Here is a 17,260-nt window from a genome sequence, read left to right as displayed (position 1 = left end):
AACACAATTGTGGGAAAAAAACTTTGCCATGCTTTTTCAGTAAGAAACAGACTGCTTTTCACACTGATATTTTCTGCCATTTCTCTGCTCTCCACTAGGCTGCTATGCAGGAGCTGTGTGATCCTGTGCTGCTGCCATTTCTCTGCTCTCCACTAGGCTGCTATGCCGGAGCTGTGTGATCCTGTGCTGCTGCCATTTCTCTGCTCTCCACTAGGCTGCTATGCAGGAGCTGTGTGATCCAGTGCTGCTACCATTTCTCTGCTCCCCACTAGGCTGCTATGTCGGAGCTGTGTGATCCTGTGCTGCTACCATTTCTCTGCTCTCCACTAGGCTGCTATGCCGGAGCTGTGTGATCCAGTGCTGCTACCATTTCTCTGCTCTCCAGTAGGCTGCTATGCCGGAGCTGTGACTGATCCAGTGCTGCTACCATTTCTCTGCTCTCCACTAGGCTGCTATGCCGGAGCTGTGTGATCCTGTGCTGCTACCATTTCTCTGCTCCCCACTAGGCTGCTATGCCGGAGCTGTGTGACCCTGTGCTGCTACCATTTCTCTGCTCCCCGCTAGGCTGCTATGCCGGAGCTGTGTGATCCTGTGCTGCTGCCATTTCTCTGCTCTCCACTAGGCTGCTATGCCGGAGCTGTGTGATCCTGTGCTGCTACCATTTCTCTGCTCTCCACTAAGCTGCTATGCTGGAGCTGTGTGATCCTGTGCTGCTGCCATTTCTCTGCTCTCCACTAGGCTGCTATGCCGGAGCTGTGTGACCCTGTGCTGCTACCATTTCTCTGCTCTCCACTAGGCTGCTATGCCGGAGCTGTGACTGATCCTGTGCTGCTACCATTTCTCTGCTCTCCACTAGGCTGCTATGCAGGAGCTGTGTGATCCTGTGCTGCTACCATTTCTCTGCTCTCCACTAGGCTGCTATGCCGGAGCTGTGACTGATCCAGTGCTGCTGCCATTTCTCTGCTCCCCACTAGGCTGCTATGTCGGAGCTGTGACTGATCCAGTGCTGCTGCCATTTCTCTGCCTTCCAATAGGCTGCTATGTCGGAGCTGTGACTGATCCAGTGCTGCTGCCATTTCTCTGCTCTCCACTAGGCTGCTATGTCGGAGCTGTGTGACCCTGTGCTGCTGCCATTTCTCTGCTCTCCACTAGGCTGCTATGCCGGAGCTGTGTGATCCTGTGCTGCTACCATTTCTCTGCTCTCCACTAAGCTGCTATGTCGGAGCTGTGACTGACCCTGTGCTGCTGCCATTTCTCTGCTTTCCAATAGGCTGCTATGTCGGAGCTGTGACTGATCCAGTGCTGCTGCCATTTCTCTGCTCTCCACTAGGCTGCTATGTCGGAGCTGTGTGACCCTGTGCTGCTGCCATTTCTCTGCTCTCCACTAGGCTGCTATGCCGGAGCTGTGTGATCCTGTGCTGCTACCATTTCTCTGCTCTCCACTAAGCTGCTATGCTGGAGCTGTGTGATCCTGTGCTGCTGCCATTTCTCTGCTCTCCACTAGGCTGCTATGCCGGAGCTGTGTGATCCTGTGCTGCTACCATTTCTCTGCTCTCCACTAAGCTGCTATGCTGGAGCTGTGTGATCCTGTGCTGCTGCCATTTCTCTGCTCTCCACTAGGCTGCTATGCCGGAGCTGTGTGATCCTGTGCTGCTACCATTTCTCTGCTCTCCACTAAGCTGCTATGCTGGAGCTGTGTGATCCTGTGCTGCTGCCATTTCTCTGCTCTCCACTAGGCTGCTATGCCGGAGCTGTGTGATCCTGTGCTGCTACTATTTCTCTGCTCTCCACTAGGCTGCTATGCTGGAGCTGTGTGACCCTGTGCTGCTACCATTTCTCTGCTCTCCACTAGGCTGCTATGCCGGAGCTGTGACTGATCCTGTGCTGCTACCATTTCTCTGCTCTCCACTAGGCTGCTATGCAGGAGCTGTGTGATCCTGTGCTGCTACCATTTCTCTGCTCTCCACTAGGCTGCTATGCCGGAGCTGTGTGATCCTGTGCTACTACTATTTCTCTGCTCTCCACTAAGCTGCTATGCCGGAGCTGTGATTGATCCTGTGCTGCTACCATTTCTCTGCTCTCCCCTAGGCTGCTATGCCGGAGCTGTGTGATCCTGTGCTGCTACCATTTCTCTGCTCTCCACTAGGCTGCTATGTTGGAGCTGTGACTGATCCAGTGCTGCTACCATTTCTCTGCTCTCCACTAGGCTGCTATGCCGGAGCTGTGTGATCCTGTGCTGCTACCATTTCTCTGCTCTCCACTAGGCTGATATGCCGGAGCTGTGATTGATCCTGTGCTGCTACCATTTCTCTGCTCTCCACTAAGCTGCTATGCCGGAGCTGTGTGATCCTGTGCTGCTAGTTCTCTGCTCTCCACTAGGCTGCTATGCCGGAGCTGTGTGATCCTGTGCTGCTGCCATTTCTCTGCTCTCCACTAGGCTGCTATGCCGGAGCTGTGATTGATCCTGTGCTGCTACTATTTCTCTGCTCCCCACTAGGCTGCTATGCCGGAGCTGTGTGATCCTGTGCTGCTACCATTTCTCTGCTCTCCACTAAGCTGCTATGCTGGAGCTGTGTGATCCGGTGCTGCGGCCATTTCTCTGCTCTCCACTAGGCTGCTATGCCGGAGCTGTGAGATCCAGTGCTGCTACCATTTCTCTGCTCTCCACTAGGCTGCTATGCCGGAGCTGTGAGATCCAGTGCTGCTACCATTTCTCTGCTCTCCACTAGGCTGCTATGCCGGAGCTGTGAGATCCTGTGCTGCTACCATTTCTCTGCTCTCCACTAGGCTGCTATGCCGGAGCTGTGAGATCCTGTGCTGCTACTATTTCTCTGCTCTCCACTAGGCTGCTATGCTGGAGCTGTGTGACCCTGTGCTGCTACCATTTCTCTGCTCTCCACTAGGCTGCTATGCCGGAGCTGTGACTGATCCAGTGCTGCTACCATTTCTCTGCTCTCCACTAGGCTGCTATGTCGGAGCTGTGTGATCCTGTGCTGCTACCATTTCTCTGCTCTCCACTAGGCTGCTATGCCGGAGCTGTGTGATCCAGTGCTGCTGCCATTTCTCTGCTCCCCACTAGGCTGCTATGCCGGAGCTGTGACTGATCCAGTGCTGCTACCATTTCTCTGCTCCCCACTAGGCTGCTATGCCGGAGCTGTGACTGATCCTGTGCTGCTACTATTTCTCTGCTCTCCACTAGGCTGCTATGCCGGAGCTGTGTGATCCTGTGCTGCTACCATTTCTCTGCTCTCCACTAGGCTGCTATGCCGGAGCTGTGTGACCCTGTGCTGCTGCCATTTCTCTGCTCTCCACTAAGCTGCTATGCCGGAGCTGTGTGATCCTGTGCTGCTACCATTTCTCTGCTCTCCACTAGGCTGCTATGCCGGAGCTGTGTGATCCTGTGCTGCTACTATTTCTCTGCTCTCCACTAGGCTGCTTTGCCGGAGCTGTGACTGACCCTGTGCTGCTGCCATTTCTCTGCTCTCCACTAGGCTGCTATGCCAGAGCTGTGTGATCCTGTGCTGCTACCATTTCTCTGCTTTCCACTAGGCTGCTATGCCGGAGCTGTGTGATCCTGTGCTGCTGCCATTTCTCTGCTCTCCACTAGGCTGCTATGCTGGAGCTGTGACTGACCCTGTGCTGCTACTATTTCTCTGCTCTCCACTAGGCTGCTATGCCAGAGCTGTGTGATCCTGTGCTGCTACCATTTCTCTGCTCTCCACTAGGCTGCTATGCCGGAGCTGTGTGATCCTGTGCTGCTACCATTTCTCTGCTCTCCACTAAGCTGCTATGCCGGAGCTGTGTGATCCTGTGCTGCTACCATTTCTCTGCTCCCCACTAGGCTGCTATGCTGGAGCTGTGTGATCCTGTGCTGCTACCATTTCTCTGCTCTCTACTAGGCTGCTATGTCGGAGCTGTGTGATCCTGTGCTGCTACCATTTCTCTGCTCTCCACTAGGCTGCTATGCCGGAGCTGTGATTGATCCTGTGCTGCTACCATTTCTCTGCTCTCCCCTAGGCTGCTATGCCGGAGCTGTGTGATCCTGTGCTGCTGCCATTTCTCTGCTCTCCACTAGGCTGCTATGTCGGAGCTGTGACTGATCCAGTGCTGCTACTATTTCTCTGCTCTCCACTAGGCTGCTATGCCGGAGCTGTGTGATCCTGTGCTGCTACCATTTCTCTGCTCTCCACTAGGCTGCTATGCCGGAGCTGTGTGATCCTGTGCTGCTACCATTTCTCTGCTCTCCACTAAGCTGCTATGCCGGAGCTGTGTGATCCTGTGCTGCAACCATTTCTCTGCTCCCCACTAGGCTGCTATGCTGGAGCTGTGTGATCCTGTGCTGCTACCATTTCTCTGCTCTCTACTAGGCTGCTATGTCGGAGCTGTGTGATCCTGTGCTGCTACCATTTCTCTGCTCTCCCCTAGGCTGCTATGCCGGAGCTGTGTGATCCTGTGCTGCTACCATTTCTCTGCTCTCCACTAGGCTGCTATGCCGGAGCTGTGAGATCCTGTGCTGCTACTATTTCTCTGCTCTCCACTAGGCTGCTATGCTGGAGCTGTGTGATCCTGTGCTGCTACCATTTCTCTGCTCTCCACTAGGCTGCTATGCCGGAGCTGTGTGACCCTGTGCTGCTGCCATTTCTCTGCTCTCCACTAAGCTGCTATGCCGGAGCTGTGTGATCCTGTGCTGCTACCATTTCTCTGCTCTCCACTAGGCTGCTATGCCGGAGCTGTGTGATCCTGTGCTGCTGCTACCATTTCTCTGCTCTCCACTAGGCTGCTATGCCGGAGCTGTGTGACCCTGTGCTGCTACTATTTCTCTGCTCTCCACTAGGCTGCTTTGCCGGAGCTGTGACTGACCCTGTGCTGCTGCAATTTCTCTGCTCTCCACTAGGCTGCTATGCCAGAGCTGTGTGATCCTGTGCTGCTACCATTTCTCTGCTTTCCACTAGGCTGCTATGCTGGAGCTGTGACTGACCCTGTGCTGCTACTATTTCTCTGCTCTCCACTAGGCTGCTATGCCGGAGCTGTGTGATCCTGTGCTGCTGCCATTTCTCTGCTCTCCACTAGGCTGCTATGCTGGAGCTGTGACTGACCCTGTGCTGCTACTATTTCTCTGCTCTCCACTAGGCTGCTATGCCGGAGCTGTGTGATCCTGTGCTGCTACCATTTCTCTGCTCTCCACTAGGCTGCTATGCCGGAGCTGTGTGATCCTGTGCTGCTACCATTTCTCTGCTCTCCACTAAGCTGCTATGCCGGAGCTGTGTGATCCTGTGCTGCTACCATTTCTCTGCTCCCCACTAGGCTGCTATGCTGGAGCTGTGTGATCCTGTGCTGCTACCATTTCTCTGCTCTCTACTAGGCTGCTATGTCGGAGCTGTGTGATCCTGTGCTGCTACCATTTCTCTGCTCTCCACTAGGCTGCTATGCCGGAGCTGTGATTGATCCTGTGCTGCTACCATTTCTCTGCTCTCCCCTAGGCTGCTATGCCGGAGCTGTGTGATCCTGTGCTGCTGCCATTTCTCTGCTCTCCACTAGGCTGCTATGTCGGAGCTGTGACTGATCCAGTGCTGCTACCATTTCTCTGCTCTCCACTAGGCTGCTATGCCGGAGCTGTGTGATCCTGTGCTGCTACCATTTCTCTGCTCTCCACTAGGCTGCTATGCCGGAGCTGTGATTGATCCTGTGCTGCTACCATTTCTCTGCTCTCCACTAAGCTGCTATGCCGGAGCTGTGTGATCCTGTGCTGCTAGTTCTCTGCTCTCCACTAGGCTGCTATGCCGGAGCTGTGTGATCCTGTGCTGCTGCCATTTCTCTGCTCTCCACTAGGCTGCTATGCTGGAGCTGTGTGATCCTGTGCTGCTACCATTTCTCTGCTCTCCACTAGGCTGCTATGCCGGAGCTGTGATTGATCCTGTGCTGCTACTATTTCTTTGCTCTCCACTAGGCTGCTATGCCGGAGCTGTGTGATCCTGTGCTGCTACCATTTCTCTGCTCTCCACTAGGCTGCTATGCCGGAGCTGTGATTGATCCTGTGCTGCTACTATTTCTTTGCTCTCCACTAGGCTGCTATGCTGGAGCTGTGTGATCCTGTGCTGCTACCATTTCTCTGCTCTCCACTAGGCTGCTATGCCGGAGCTGTGTGATCCTGTGCTGCTACCATTTCTCTGCTCTCCACTAGGCTGCTATGCCGGAGCTGTGTGATCCTGTGCTGGGGTGTGTGTGTGTGTGTGTGTGTGTGTGTGTGTAGGCTGTGTGTGGTGTGTAGGTGTGTGTGTGTGGTGTGGTGTGGTGTGTAGGGTGTGTGTGGTGAGTGTGTGTAGGTGTGTAGGGTGTGTGTAGCGTGTGTGTGTAGGGTGTGTGTGTGTGTGTGTGTGTGTGTGTAGGGTGTGTGTGTGTGTGTGTGTGTGTGTAGGGTGTGTGTGTGTGTAGGGTGTGTGTGTGTGTAGGGTGTGTGTAGGTGTGTAGTGTGTGTGTGTGTGTGTAGGTGTGTAGGGTGTGTGTGTAGGTGTGTGTGTGTAGGGTGTGTGTGTGTGTGTGTGTGTGTGTGTGTGTAGGGTGTGTGTGTGTGTAGGTGTGTGTGGTGTGTAGGTGTGTGTGTGTGTAGTGTGGTGTGTAGGGTGTGTGTGTGGTGTGTGTGTGTAGGGTGTGTGTGTAGGTGTGTGTGTAGCGTGTGTGTGTGTGTGTGTGTAGGTGTGTAGGGTGTGTGTGTAGGTGTGTGTGTGGTGTGTGTAGGGTAAGTAGGGTGTGTGTGTAGGGTGTGTGTATGTAGGGTGTGTGTGTCGGGTGTGTGTATGTAGGGTGTGTGTGTGTGTGTGTGTGTAGGGTATGTAGGGTGTGTGTAGGGTATGTAGGGTGTGTGTGTGTGTGTGTGTGTAGGTGTGTGGGTGTGTGGGTGGGTGTGTGGGTGTGTGTAGTGTGTGTGTAGGTGTGTAGTGTGTGTGTGTGTGTGTAGGTGTGTAGGGTGTGTGTGTAGGTGTGTGTGTGTAGGGTGTGTGTGTGTGTGTGTGTGTAGGGTGTGTGTGTGTGTAAGTGTGTGTGGTGTGTAGGTGTGTGTGTGTAGTGTGGTGTGTAGGGTGTGTGTGTGGTGTGTGTGTAGGGTGTGTGTGTGTGTGTGTGTGTAGGTGTGTGTGTGTGTGTGTGGGTGTGTGTAGGTGTGTGGGTGTGTGTAGTGTGTGTGTAGGTGTGTAGTGTGTGTGTGTGTAGGTGTGTAGGGTGTGTGTGTGTGTGTGTGTAGGGTGTGTGTGTGTGTGTGTAAGTGTGTGTGGTGTGTAGGTGTGTGTGTGTAGTGTGGTGTGTAGGGTGTGTGTGTGGTGTGTGTGTAGGGTGTGTGTGTGTGTGTGTGTGTGTGTGTAGGTGTGTGTGTGTGTGTGTGTAGTGTGTGTGTAGGTGTGTAGTGTGTGTGTGTGTAGGTGTGTAGGGTGTGTGTGTAGGTGTGTGTGTGTGTGTAGGGTGTGTGTAAGTGTGTGTGGTGTGTAGGTGTGTGTGTGTAGTGTGGTGTGTAGGGTGTGTGTGTGGTGTGTGTGTAGGGTGTGTGTGTGTAGGGTGTGAGTGTGTGTGTGTAGGGTATGTAGGGTGTGTGTGTGTAGGGTGTGTGTATGCAGGGTGTGTGTGTCGGGTGTGTGTATGTAGGGTGTGTGTGTGTGTGTAGGTGTGTGTGTGGTGTGGTGTGTAGGGTGTGTGTGTAGGTGTGTGTGTGTAGCGTGTGTGTGTAGGTGTGTGTGTGGTGTGTGTGTGGTGTGTGTGTAGTGTGTGTGTGTGTAGGGTGTGAGTGTGTGTGTGTAGGGTATGTAGGGTGTGTGTGTGTAGGGTGTGTGTATGTAGGGTGTGTGTCTGTAGGGGGTGTGTGTGTGTGTGTGTGTGTAGGGTATGTAGGGTGTGTGTGTAGGGTGTGTAGGGTGTGTGTGTGTGTGTGTGTGTAGGGTATGTAGGGTGTGTGTGTAGGGTGTGTAGGGTGTGTGTGTGTGTGTGTGTGTGTGTAGGGTATGTAGGGTGTGTGTATGTAGGGTGTGTGTGTGTGTGTGTGTGTGTGTGTGTGTGTGTGTGTGTGTGTGTAGGGTGTGTAGGGTGTGTAGGGTGTGTGTGTGTGTGTGTGTGTGTGTGTAGGTGTGTGTAGGTGTGTGTAGGTGTGTGTAGGTGTGTGTAGGTGTGTGGGGGGTTGTGGTGGGTAGTTGAGGTGTGCGTGTTCCATTTTCAGGCTGCAGAGATTTGTTTAGAAATGAACATAAAAATCAACTTGTGTTATTTGCATCTCATTGATCATTTCTAGTGGGCATCAGCTTCAGTTCAGGGCTGAGAATGTTATCCAGCACTAGAGACTAGTATAGTCCGCTGTGCTCCAGCATTAGGTAGCCCCCTCCCCAGTATAGTCAGATGTATCCCCAGTATTAGGCAGCCCCCCCATATGCAGAATATGTGGAGCAATCCGGAACAGTTAGCTCTCTGGGTGCTGCTAGGTTCCCTCCAGCTAGGGATGATCAATGAGATGCAAATATTTCCAAGTTGATGCTAATTGTTATGCAAATATATGCAGTTTGAAAATGGACCAATCATTTTAAATCCAGGTTTAAACTGATTGGTCCATTTTGAAGCTGCATATATTTACATAAACTTAGAAATATTTGCATTTAATTGATCACCCCTACCCTCTACACTCTGTCGCACAGTCACAGCATCCCCTTTTTGTACTCCACCAGTGGCGCACATAATGAGAGGATGCCATAGAGAGGGGACATTGTGACTGCGCAACAGGATGAAGAGGGGTCCCAGCAGACAGACAGGTAACAATCCCAACTCACTCCATATACTCTGTATACAGCCGGGCGGAGGGGGAAATGCACTCAGGGCTCTGCACCCAGAGGATAGTGCCTCCCCCTTCCCTGGTCATAGCGCTGAGAGAGAGAGAGAGAGAGAGAGAGAGAGAGAGAGAGAGAGAGAGAGAGAGAGAGAGAGAGAAGGAGAGAGAGAGAGGGGGGGAGAGAGAGGGAGAGAGAGAGAGAGGTAGCCCAGCACCTCATGTGGGAAGTATTTGTGCTGCCATAGCAACCAGTCCCATTTCTCACTGCAGCTATATAGGGAAGTAGGACAGGTTGTATACAATGCAGCCTTAAGCTACACTCACTTCAGATTTGGTCACCCAAGATAATTTATGTTGGTCTAAGCAAACAGGCTAGTGGCCTCCGCATCCCCTCCAGTGATCAGTGCAGTAAATCATTTCAGCCGATCACTGGTCAAAAGCATTGTGCTACCGACTCACCTGGCTGTCATATGATGTCATTCAAGAGCTTCTCTATTGGCCCTCCCCCCCACATAGCAACAGAGCACAGGCTAGCAACATATCTGCACAGCTTCGGGGACATGCCTCGTGTGCACAGGGCTTTATCCTCCTCTGTAAAGAGTGAAGCAGGCTGCTCCCCCAGGTGCCAAGCAGCGTCTCTGTACACCGATCCTTCCAAATCAATCAACCGTTTCAGGCAATAATAGTTTAGTATAGTATCTCAGATCAATAATATGCATTTGCCTTGTATTCGAATACTGGCTTGACACCTCCAGTATACACAGTAAGGGCCCTTTTACACCAAAATCACAATTGCATTAGCATGCTTTTTTATTTTATTTTTTTGTGTTTGAAATTTTTGTTCCCCTAATTCTAAATGAGCTGAAACATGGAAAAATGCAGCAAAGGCACGATTTGGATTTAAATAAAAGAAATGCTCTGGTGAAAAATATCTGCCGCAATTTCTATTTTGCTAAGGAATCTGCTATTCGGATGGGAACACAGATGGTGTAATATAGCACTAAAAGCGGATACTCTGCTTATACAGATACAGCAGAGCCTCTATTATGCTGTACAGGTGGGGATTGCCTGAGGCCGGATATGTGTAATACTGGTTGCTTATGCATTCCAGTAATCGGGGGTCTTAGTGTGACACTATCCCCCCCCCCCATACCTCTCTCCCACTAATGCAGAGCGGTACGCAGTGGAAACATACCAGATCTCCAGGCACCAGGCTGCTGCATTCTCTGTACTGCTCCCGATGCTGCATGTGACCCAATGTGCCAATCCTTCCCGAGAGGTTCAGGGTCATCTCTCTTATACACAGCCTGGGGGAAACAAAAAGACATATAGATGTTAACCACTTCACCACTGAGGGGTTTTACCCCCTGAGCACCAGAGCAATTTTCACCTTTCAGCGCTCCTTCCATTCATTCGTCTATAACTTTATTATTACTTATCGCAATTAAATGAACTATATCTTGTTTTTTTCGCCACCAATTAGGCTTTCTTTAGGTGGGACATTATGCCAAGAATTATTTTTTTCTAAATGTGTTTTAATGGGAAAATAGGAAAAATGTGGGGAAAAAAATAATTATTTTTCAGTTTGCGGCCATTATAGTTTTTAAATAATGCATGCTACTGTAATTAAAACCCATGAAACGTATTTGCCCTTTTGTCCCGGTTATAAAACCATTTAAATTATGTCCCTATCACAATGTTTGGCGCCAATATTTTATTTGGAAATAAAGGTGCATTTTTTTCAGTTTTGCGTCCATCCCTAATTACAAGCCCATAGTTTATAAAGTAACAGTGTTATACCCTCTTGACATAAATATTTAAAAAGTTCAGTCCCTAAGGTAACTATTTATGTATTTTTTTTAATTGTAAATTTTTTAATTTTTTTTTAATTACAAAAAAAAAAAAATGGGGAGTGTGGGAGGTAATGAGTTAATTTTATGTGTAAAAGTCATTTATTTGTATGTGAAAAATGTGTAGGGTGTAGTTTACTATTTGGCCACAAGATGGCCACAGTAACTTTTTGTTTTAATGCGACCTCCAAGCTTCCTTCCGGAAGCTTGGAGGAAGAATAAGGAGGCTGGACACGTGAGTTTTTTCTCACAATGATCGCGCTGCCCATAGGAGAGCAGCTGATCATTGCGGGGCTTAGATCAACGAACGGGAATGGATTTTCCCGTTCATTGATCTCTGGGCGAGCGGGCGGCGGCGTGTTTACTAGCGGCGGGCGGCGTGTTTACGAGCGGGAGCGCGGGCAGCGTCGGGAACGCGGAAAGTACGTGTTTATCCGTCCCTGGTTTTTAAAGGATGGAAAAAGGGGCGGAGAAATACGTACGCGCGGGGGTAAAGTGGTTAATCAACTGGAGAATTGTTCATCAGACGTGTCTGCACTGAACAAATATCTACATGAAAAGTGTGCAGAGGGGTTGGAATAGCTGTGCTGGGAGGTAAGGGGTTACACTGATTGGGTGACTTTATATGTAAAAGCACTATTTCAGGACAGGAGTGGTGATGGGTTACTGTTCCAGAAATGTGACTAAGTTGATGGAATTGCTGCTCAGTACAGCGCTAGGCTGCTGGCGAGCTGCTGCTCTCACACTACTTAGAAGCCCCTATGTGCATTCTCATTATCCTGTACCACTTGCTATCAGGCTATCTCTGACATGATCACATATTATGCTGTGTGGGAATGTTCTGAAGGTAAAGCAAATCTTGTCATATACAAGTATCTCACACTGCTGAAAGGCCCTATTTATGTGCCGAGTGTGGGAAATGTTTTAGAGGTTAAGCAAACCTTGTCATACCTGAGTGATCGTATACTACTGAGAGGCCCTGTTTATGTGCTGAGTGTGGGAAATGTTTTAGAGGTAAAGCAAACCTTGTCAAATAAGAGAGCGCACACACTACTGAAAAGCTCTATTTATGTGCCGAGTGTGGGAAATGTTTTGGGCATAACTCTCTGCTTATCAGACATTTGATTTGAGCATGGGTAGAGTATCGTGCCCGTCATTGTGATATCCATCATATATGATATTTCTTTACCTCCAAAACATTTCTATAACTCATCACATAAATAGAGGTTTTCAAAAGTTTAAGATCACTCATGTATGACAAGGTTTGCTTTTTCTCTGACATATTTCCAACACTCAGGACATAAATAGGGACACTCAGTGGTGTAAGATCACTCATGTATGGGCAAGGGTTGCTTTATCTCAAAAACATTTCCCACACACTCAGCACATACAGCAGGCTTCTCAATTGTGTGAGATCTCTTGTGTAAGACAAGGTTTGCTTTAGAGGTTAAGCACACCTTGTCATACATGTGAGATGTCACACAATTGAGACACCATATTTATGTCATGAGTGTGGGAAATGTTTTAGGGGTTACACAAACTGTCATACCTGAATGATCACACACTACTGAGAGTTTATGTGCCGAGTGTGGGAAAGGTTTTGGAGGTAAAGCAAACCTTATACATGTGTGAGCTCACACTATTGAAATCTCTATTTATGTGATGAGTGTTGGAAATATTTTGGCATAAATCTCCACTTGTTAGAAATTTGCAATGAGTATGAGTCGAGTGTCATGTCTGTCATTGTGAGATCTCTCATATATGACAAGATTTTCTTTACCTCCAAAACATTTCCCTCACTCATCACATAAATAGAGCTTTTCAATCGTTTAAGATCACTCATATATGACAAGATTTGCTTTACCTCTGAAACATTTCCCACACTCCGCACACAATTGAGAAGCCTGGTATATGTGCTCTCTCTCATGTATGACTAGGTTTGCTTTACCTCAAACATTTCCCACACTCATGACATAAATAGGGCTTCTCAATTATGCGAGATCGCTCATGCATAACAAGGTTTGCTTTACCTCTAATGGCCCATACTCACGGGCAGCAAAAGTGGCCTGTCGCCAGCACACGTGAGCGTGTGGGCGACAGGCCGGTGACAGCTCCTCGCCAGGTCCCTCCGCGTACACATGCGGAAGAGGGACCAGCAGCGCGACGGAAGCTGTCGCCGACGTTCCTCCTCCCCCCGCCGGAAGCTCCGCATACCTCAATGGAGGTTGCTGTCGCTAGTCCGCGTACTCACGCGGACTAGCGACAGTTGCGGCGGAGGTGCGGCGGCGACTGTCGCCAGGCGATTGAAACTTTCAATCGCCTGCCGACTTCAGCGACGGGCGACAGTTCGGGGTGCGCGCCTGTGCGACGGCCCATACTCACGGGCGACCTGTCGCTGCAACACGCGTGTTGCGGCGACAATTGTAGCCCGTGAGTATGGGCCATAACATTTCCCACACTCAGCACATACAACAGGCTTCTCAATTATGTGAGATCGCTCATGTATGACAAGTTTTGCTTTACCTCTAACATTTCCCACACTCAGCACATACAACGGGCTTCTCAATTATGCGAGATCGCTCATACATGACAAGGTTTGCTTTACCTCTGTAACATTATGTCAGTAGATAAGCAGTGAAATGCCTCTCAAACTCTCACAACTGCTTGCTGCTGCTGCCTGGTAGCTGCTTGCTGCTGCCTGGTAACTGCTTGCTGCTGCTGCTGCCTGGTAACCGCTTGCTGCTGCTGCCTGGTAACTAGGTCTATGTATATATTGTGTAGTGTATGTATCGTAGTCTACGCCCAATTTAGAGGGAAGACAATTAACTTATCTGTATGTTTTTGGGATGTGGGACGAAACCGGAGTGCGCAGAGAAAACCCACACAGACACAAGGAGAAGATACAAACTCCTTGCAGATGTTGACCTGGCTGGGATTTGAACTCGGGACTCAGCACTGCAAGGCGAGAGCGCTAACCACTACGCCAACATGCTGCCCCAAGCTGAGAACATCTAACAAGTCGGGCCCCACCACCAGGAGGTAATACTTAAAGCAGACTTGAACTCAGAATTTACCAAATGCTGTAAAAGATAAGCAGCAGCAAAATAACCTTTAAAGAAAAAACAAACATTTGTTACATCTGATACAAAGTCTGCAATAAATCTGCAGTTGGTCTACTCTCCGCTTTCACAGACATATTGTTAACCACTTGAGGACCTCAGTGTTAAACCCCACTAAAGACCAGGCCATTTTGCATTAAATTGTCCACTGCAGCTTTAAGGCCAAGCTGCAGGGCCACTCGACACAACACACAAGTGATCCCCCCCCCCCTCTTTTTTTCTCCCTACCAACAGATCTTTCTGTTGGTGTTGTTTGATCGCCCCCCCCCCCAATGAATGTTTATTTATTTGTGTGTTTTTTTAAATAAAAATAAGTGTTTATTTTCTTATACTGTAACCCCCCCCCCCCCCCCTCCAGCCAATCCCCGTGATCAGCTGTCATAGGCTTCAACCGTCCACAGGGGGTTGTGGAGTCAGACTCGGATGATGAGGAAGGTGTTTCTTTGGAGGAGGAGGAGGTGTCGGCAGAAGAACAACCGCAGCAGGAGTCGCAGGGGGCTTGTGCTGCTCGACGTTCCCGTGGTATTGTTCGTGGCTGGGGGGAGGAGGAGGACTTTATATAAGTCCAAAGGTGTTACCACTTCTACGGTATCCCGGGGTGACGTTTCACACAACTCTCTCTCCTCTGTCCCTCTGCAAGGTTCCAGGAGGAGGAGGACTTACCTGATGTAACTGAGGAAGAGCAAGAGGAGATGGATAGTACGTCTGGATCCAACTTTGTGCAGATGGCGTCTTTCATGCTGTCCAGCCTATTGATGGACCCCCGTATAAAAAAACCTCAAGGGGAATGAGCTGTACTGGGTGGCCACACTACTAGACCCTCGGTACAGGCACAAAGTGGCGGACATGTTACCAACTCACCTGAAGGCAGAAAGGATGCAGCACATGCAGAACAAGCTGGCAACTATGCTTTACAAGGGACTCCGAGCAGTGCATAAACTATGGAAAGATGCATATCATTTTAAAGCTCTCTTTCTCCTCTTTCCAATGATATATAAACCGCCACCCTACGCCTTTTAGTTTTCGCCATTTTCGCGCTCGAAATTGCCGCGGCCGCGACTTCGATCACGAAAATAGAGAAAACTAAAAGGCGTAGGGTGACAATTTAGGTGTCGCCAGAAAGAGGAGAAAGAGAGCTTTAAAATGATATCCATCTTTCCATAGTTACATTGTATTACACAGGGCGACTTTTTCTGCTGAATGGAGCTGCTGACTTTGAGAAAAAGTCGCCCTGTGTAATACAATGTAACTATGGAAAGATGGATATCATTTTAAAGCTCTCTTTCTCCTCTTTCTGGCGACACCTAAATCGTCACCCTACGCCTTTTACTTTTCTCTATTTTCGCAATCAAAGTCGCGGCCACGGAAATTTCGATCGCGAAAATAGCGAAAACTAAAAGGTGTAGAGCGGTGGTTTGTATATCATTGGAAAGAGAAGAAAGAGAGCTTTAAAATGATATGCATCTTTCCATAGTTTCTGCACTGCTCGGAGTCCCTTTAAGGGTGATGTCACAGCACAACGCAATAAGGGTACCACTGCCAGTAATCCTCCTCCCATGTCCACGCAGGCAAGGACAGGGCGCTCCAGCGATCTCATGGTGATGTTGGACATGCGGACATTCTTTAGTCCAACGCCTTGCCTTAGCCCTTCCGGATCCACCCTCCACCAACGCCTGGACCGGAAGGTAGCCGACTACCTGGCCTTAGGTGTGGATGTAGACACTGTGAGCAGCGGAGAACCCTTGGACTACTGGGTGCACAGGCTCGGCCTGTGGCCAGAGCTGTCCCAATTTGCCATCCAACTTCTGTCTTGCCCTGCCTCAAGCATTCTGTCAGAAAGGACCTTCAGCGCAGCTGGAGGCATTGTCACTGAGAAGAGAAGTCACCTAAGTCACAAAGGTGTTCAGTACCTCACCTTTATCAAAATGAATGAGGCATGGATGCTGGAGCACTACTGTCCGCCCGAAGACTAAGTCAGTCCCCACACACAGCATCTCTGCCTGCACGCCGTGTGACTGCCTGCCCCAAGACTAAGTCACTCCCCCCACAGCACCTCTGCCCACAGGCCGCTTGACTGCCTTCTCCGCCACCACCAACAGGGTCCAGGACTCCAGGCGGATTCCTGAATTTTTAAGGCTGCTGCTAGCAGCGGCCGCTGGAATACTTTTTCTGGTGCGTGTTCATGCCTGCCTAATTTTTCTGGCTGCACTGCAGCTGCAACAAAAAAACAAAAGGCATGAACATGTGCCCATTCCCCTTCGTGCTCATTACCTTGCCGCGGTGAAGGGGCTTGCATATCACAATGAAGCAATGACCGCCAGCTATAGGAGTGTCTCGAGGGGTGGCACACCAACGACAATAAGGTCGTTGCTTCATTGTGGACAGACCAAATTTGATCAGCTGGACAGTCACTGTTCTGTCATTACAGCTACCTCAGCCCCGCGACCATATGGGCTGGAAAGCCACCATCACCTGCACTCTTGTCATGGTGCGCACCAGTCCAGCACGGCCGTCACTACACAAACAGCTGTTTGCAATCAGTGCATACCTTTCACTTGAATGGATGGCAGACTTGCCCTCCATAACAGATTCTCGTTAAAGGTAGTACAGTCTATCAGTGTCATACAGCAGGGCCTCGGAAGTCGTCCTGTATTGTTATTTTTGGTCACTACCTTGGGACCTGCATGCCATGGCAGTGCCAGGAATGGTCCGCTGGACTTCACCTACTAGGTTTGAGCAACAGTTCAGAGAGCAGGTATCCTTGGTCGCAATCCCCAGATATTCATTTGAATGTTAATAGCATCAAGCACAATTCATGATGCAAAAACAATGATGCTTTGCGCCTTAAACTGATACTTTAATTCCTCAAACAATTCCCAACGCAATAATTCCAGCAGTGTCCACACTATTCCAGCAGAGTGTCCAGATCACAACTCAATCGCAGTTGTTGAATCAGTTAGAACTCTTGAGTATGGTATATGCCACCATGAAGCGTGTACAAAAGCAAGCGATGCAGCATGTGTAAGCACAAGACATTGCGGCCCAGAGACAAACAGAGCTATTGTTGTAAAGCAGAAGTCTCTTACCCATCCGCTGTGAGCACTGGGTGGATGACACACGGTGGACCTCCATATGCAGCTACACGCTGATGCAGGTGGCATGGACGTCATTGTCACGTGGTACCCGGAAGGAAACGCCTCTGTATAGGTAGCCAGGATTAGATGCCTCTGTATAGGTAGCCAAGAATAGGTAACTCAGTATACATAGCCAGGATTAGATGCCTCTGTATAGATAGTCAGGAATGGGTGCCTCCGTATACATAGCTAGGATTAGATGCCTCTGTATAGCTAGTCAGGAATAGGTAACTTAGTATAGATAGCCAGGATTAGATGCCTCAGTATAGATAGCCAGGATTAGATGCCTCTGTATAGATAGTCAGGATTAGATGTCTCAGTATAGATAGCCAGGATTAGATGCCTCTGTATAGGTAGCCA

At 49.7% G+C, this 17,260-nt stretch overlaps 1 long non-coding RNA gene across 1 annotated transcript in view; it reads right to left on the bottom strand.

Moving 5' to 3' along the window:
* The window catches only part of LOC137525407 (uncharacterized), an 80,047-nt gene that overhangs the window by 26,889 nt on the left and 35,898 nt on the right, over positions 1-17,260 (bottom strand). Inside the window, exon 2 of the long non-coding RNA XR_011022919.1 lies at positions 9,993-10,104. This is a non-coding gene — a long non-coding RNA (uncharacterized lncRNA). The remainder of the gene's footprint in view (positions 1-9,992; positions 10,105-17,260) is intronic.

Source organism: Hyperolius riggenbachi, chromosome 7 (assembly GCF_040937935.1).
Source record: "Hyperolius riggenbachi isolate aHypRig1 chromosome 7, aHypRig1.pri, whole genome shotgun sequence".
Lineage (NCBI taxonomy): Eukaryota > Metazoa > Chordata > Amphibia > Anura > Hyperoliidae > Hyperolius > Hyperolius riggenbachi.
The sequence above is the reverse complement of the archived record's forward strand: the minus strand, read 5'-3'. Positions and strand labels throughout refer to the sequence as shown.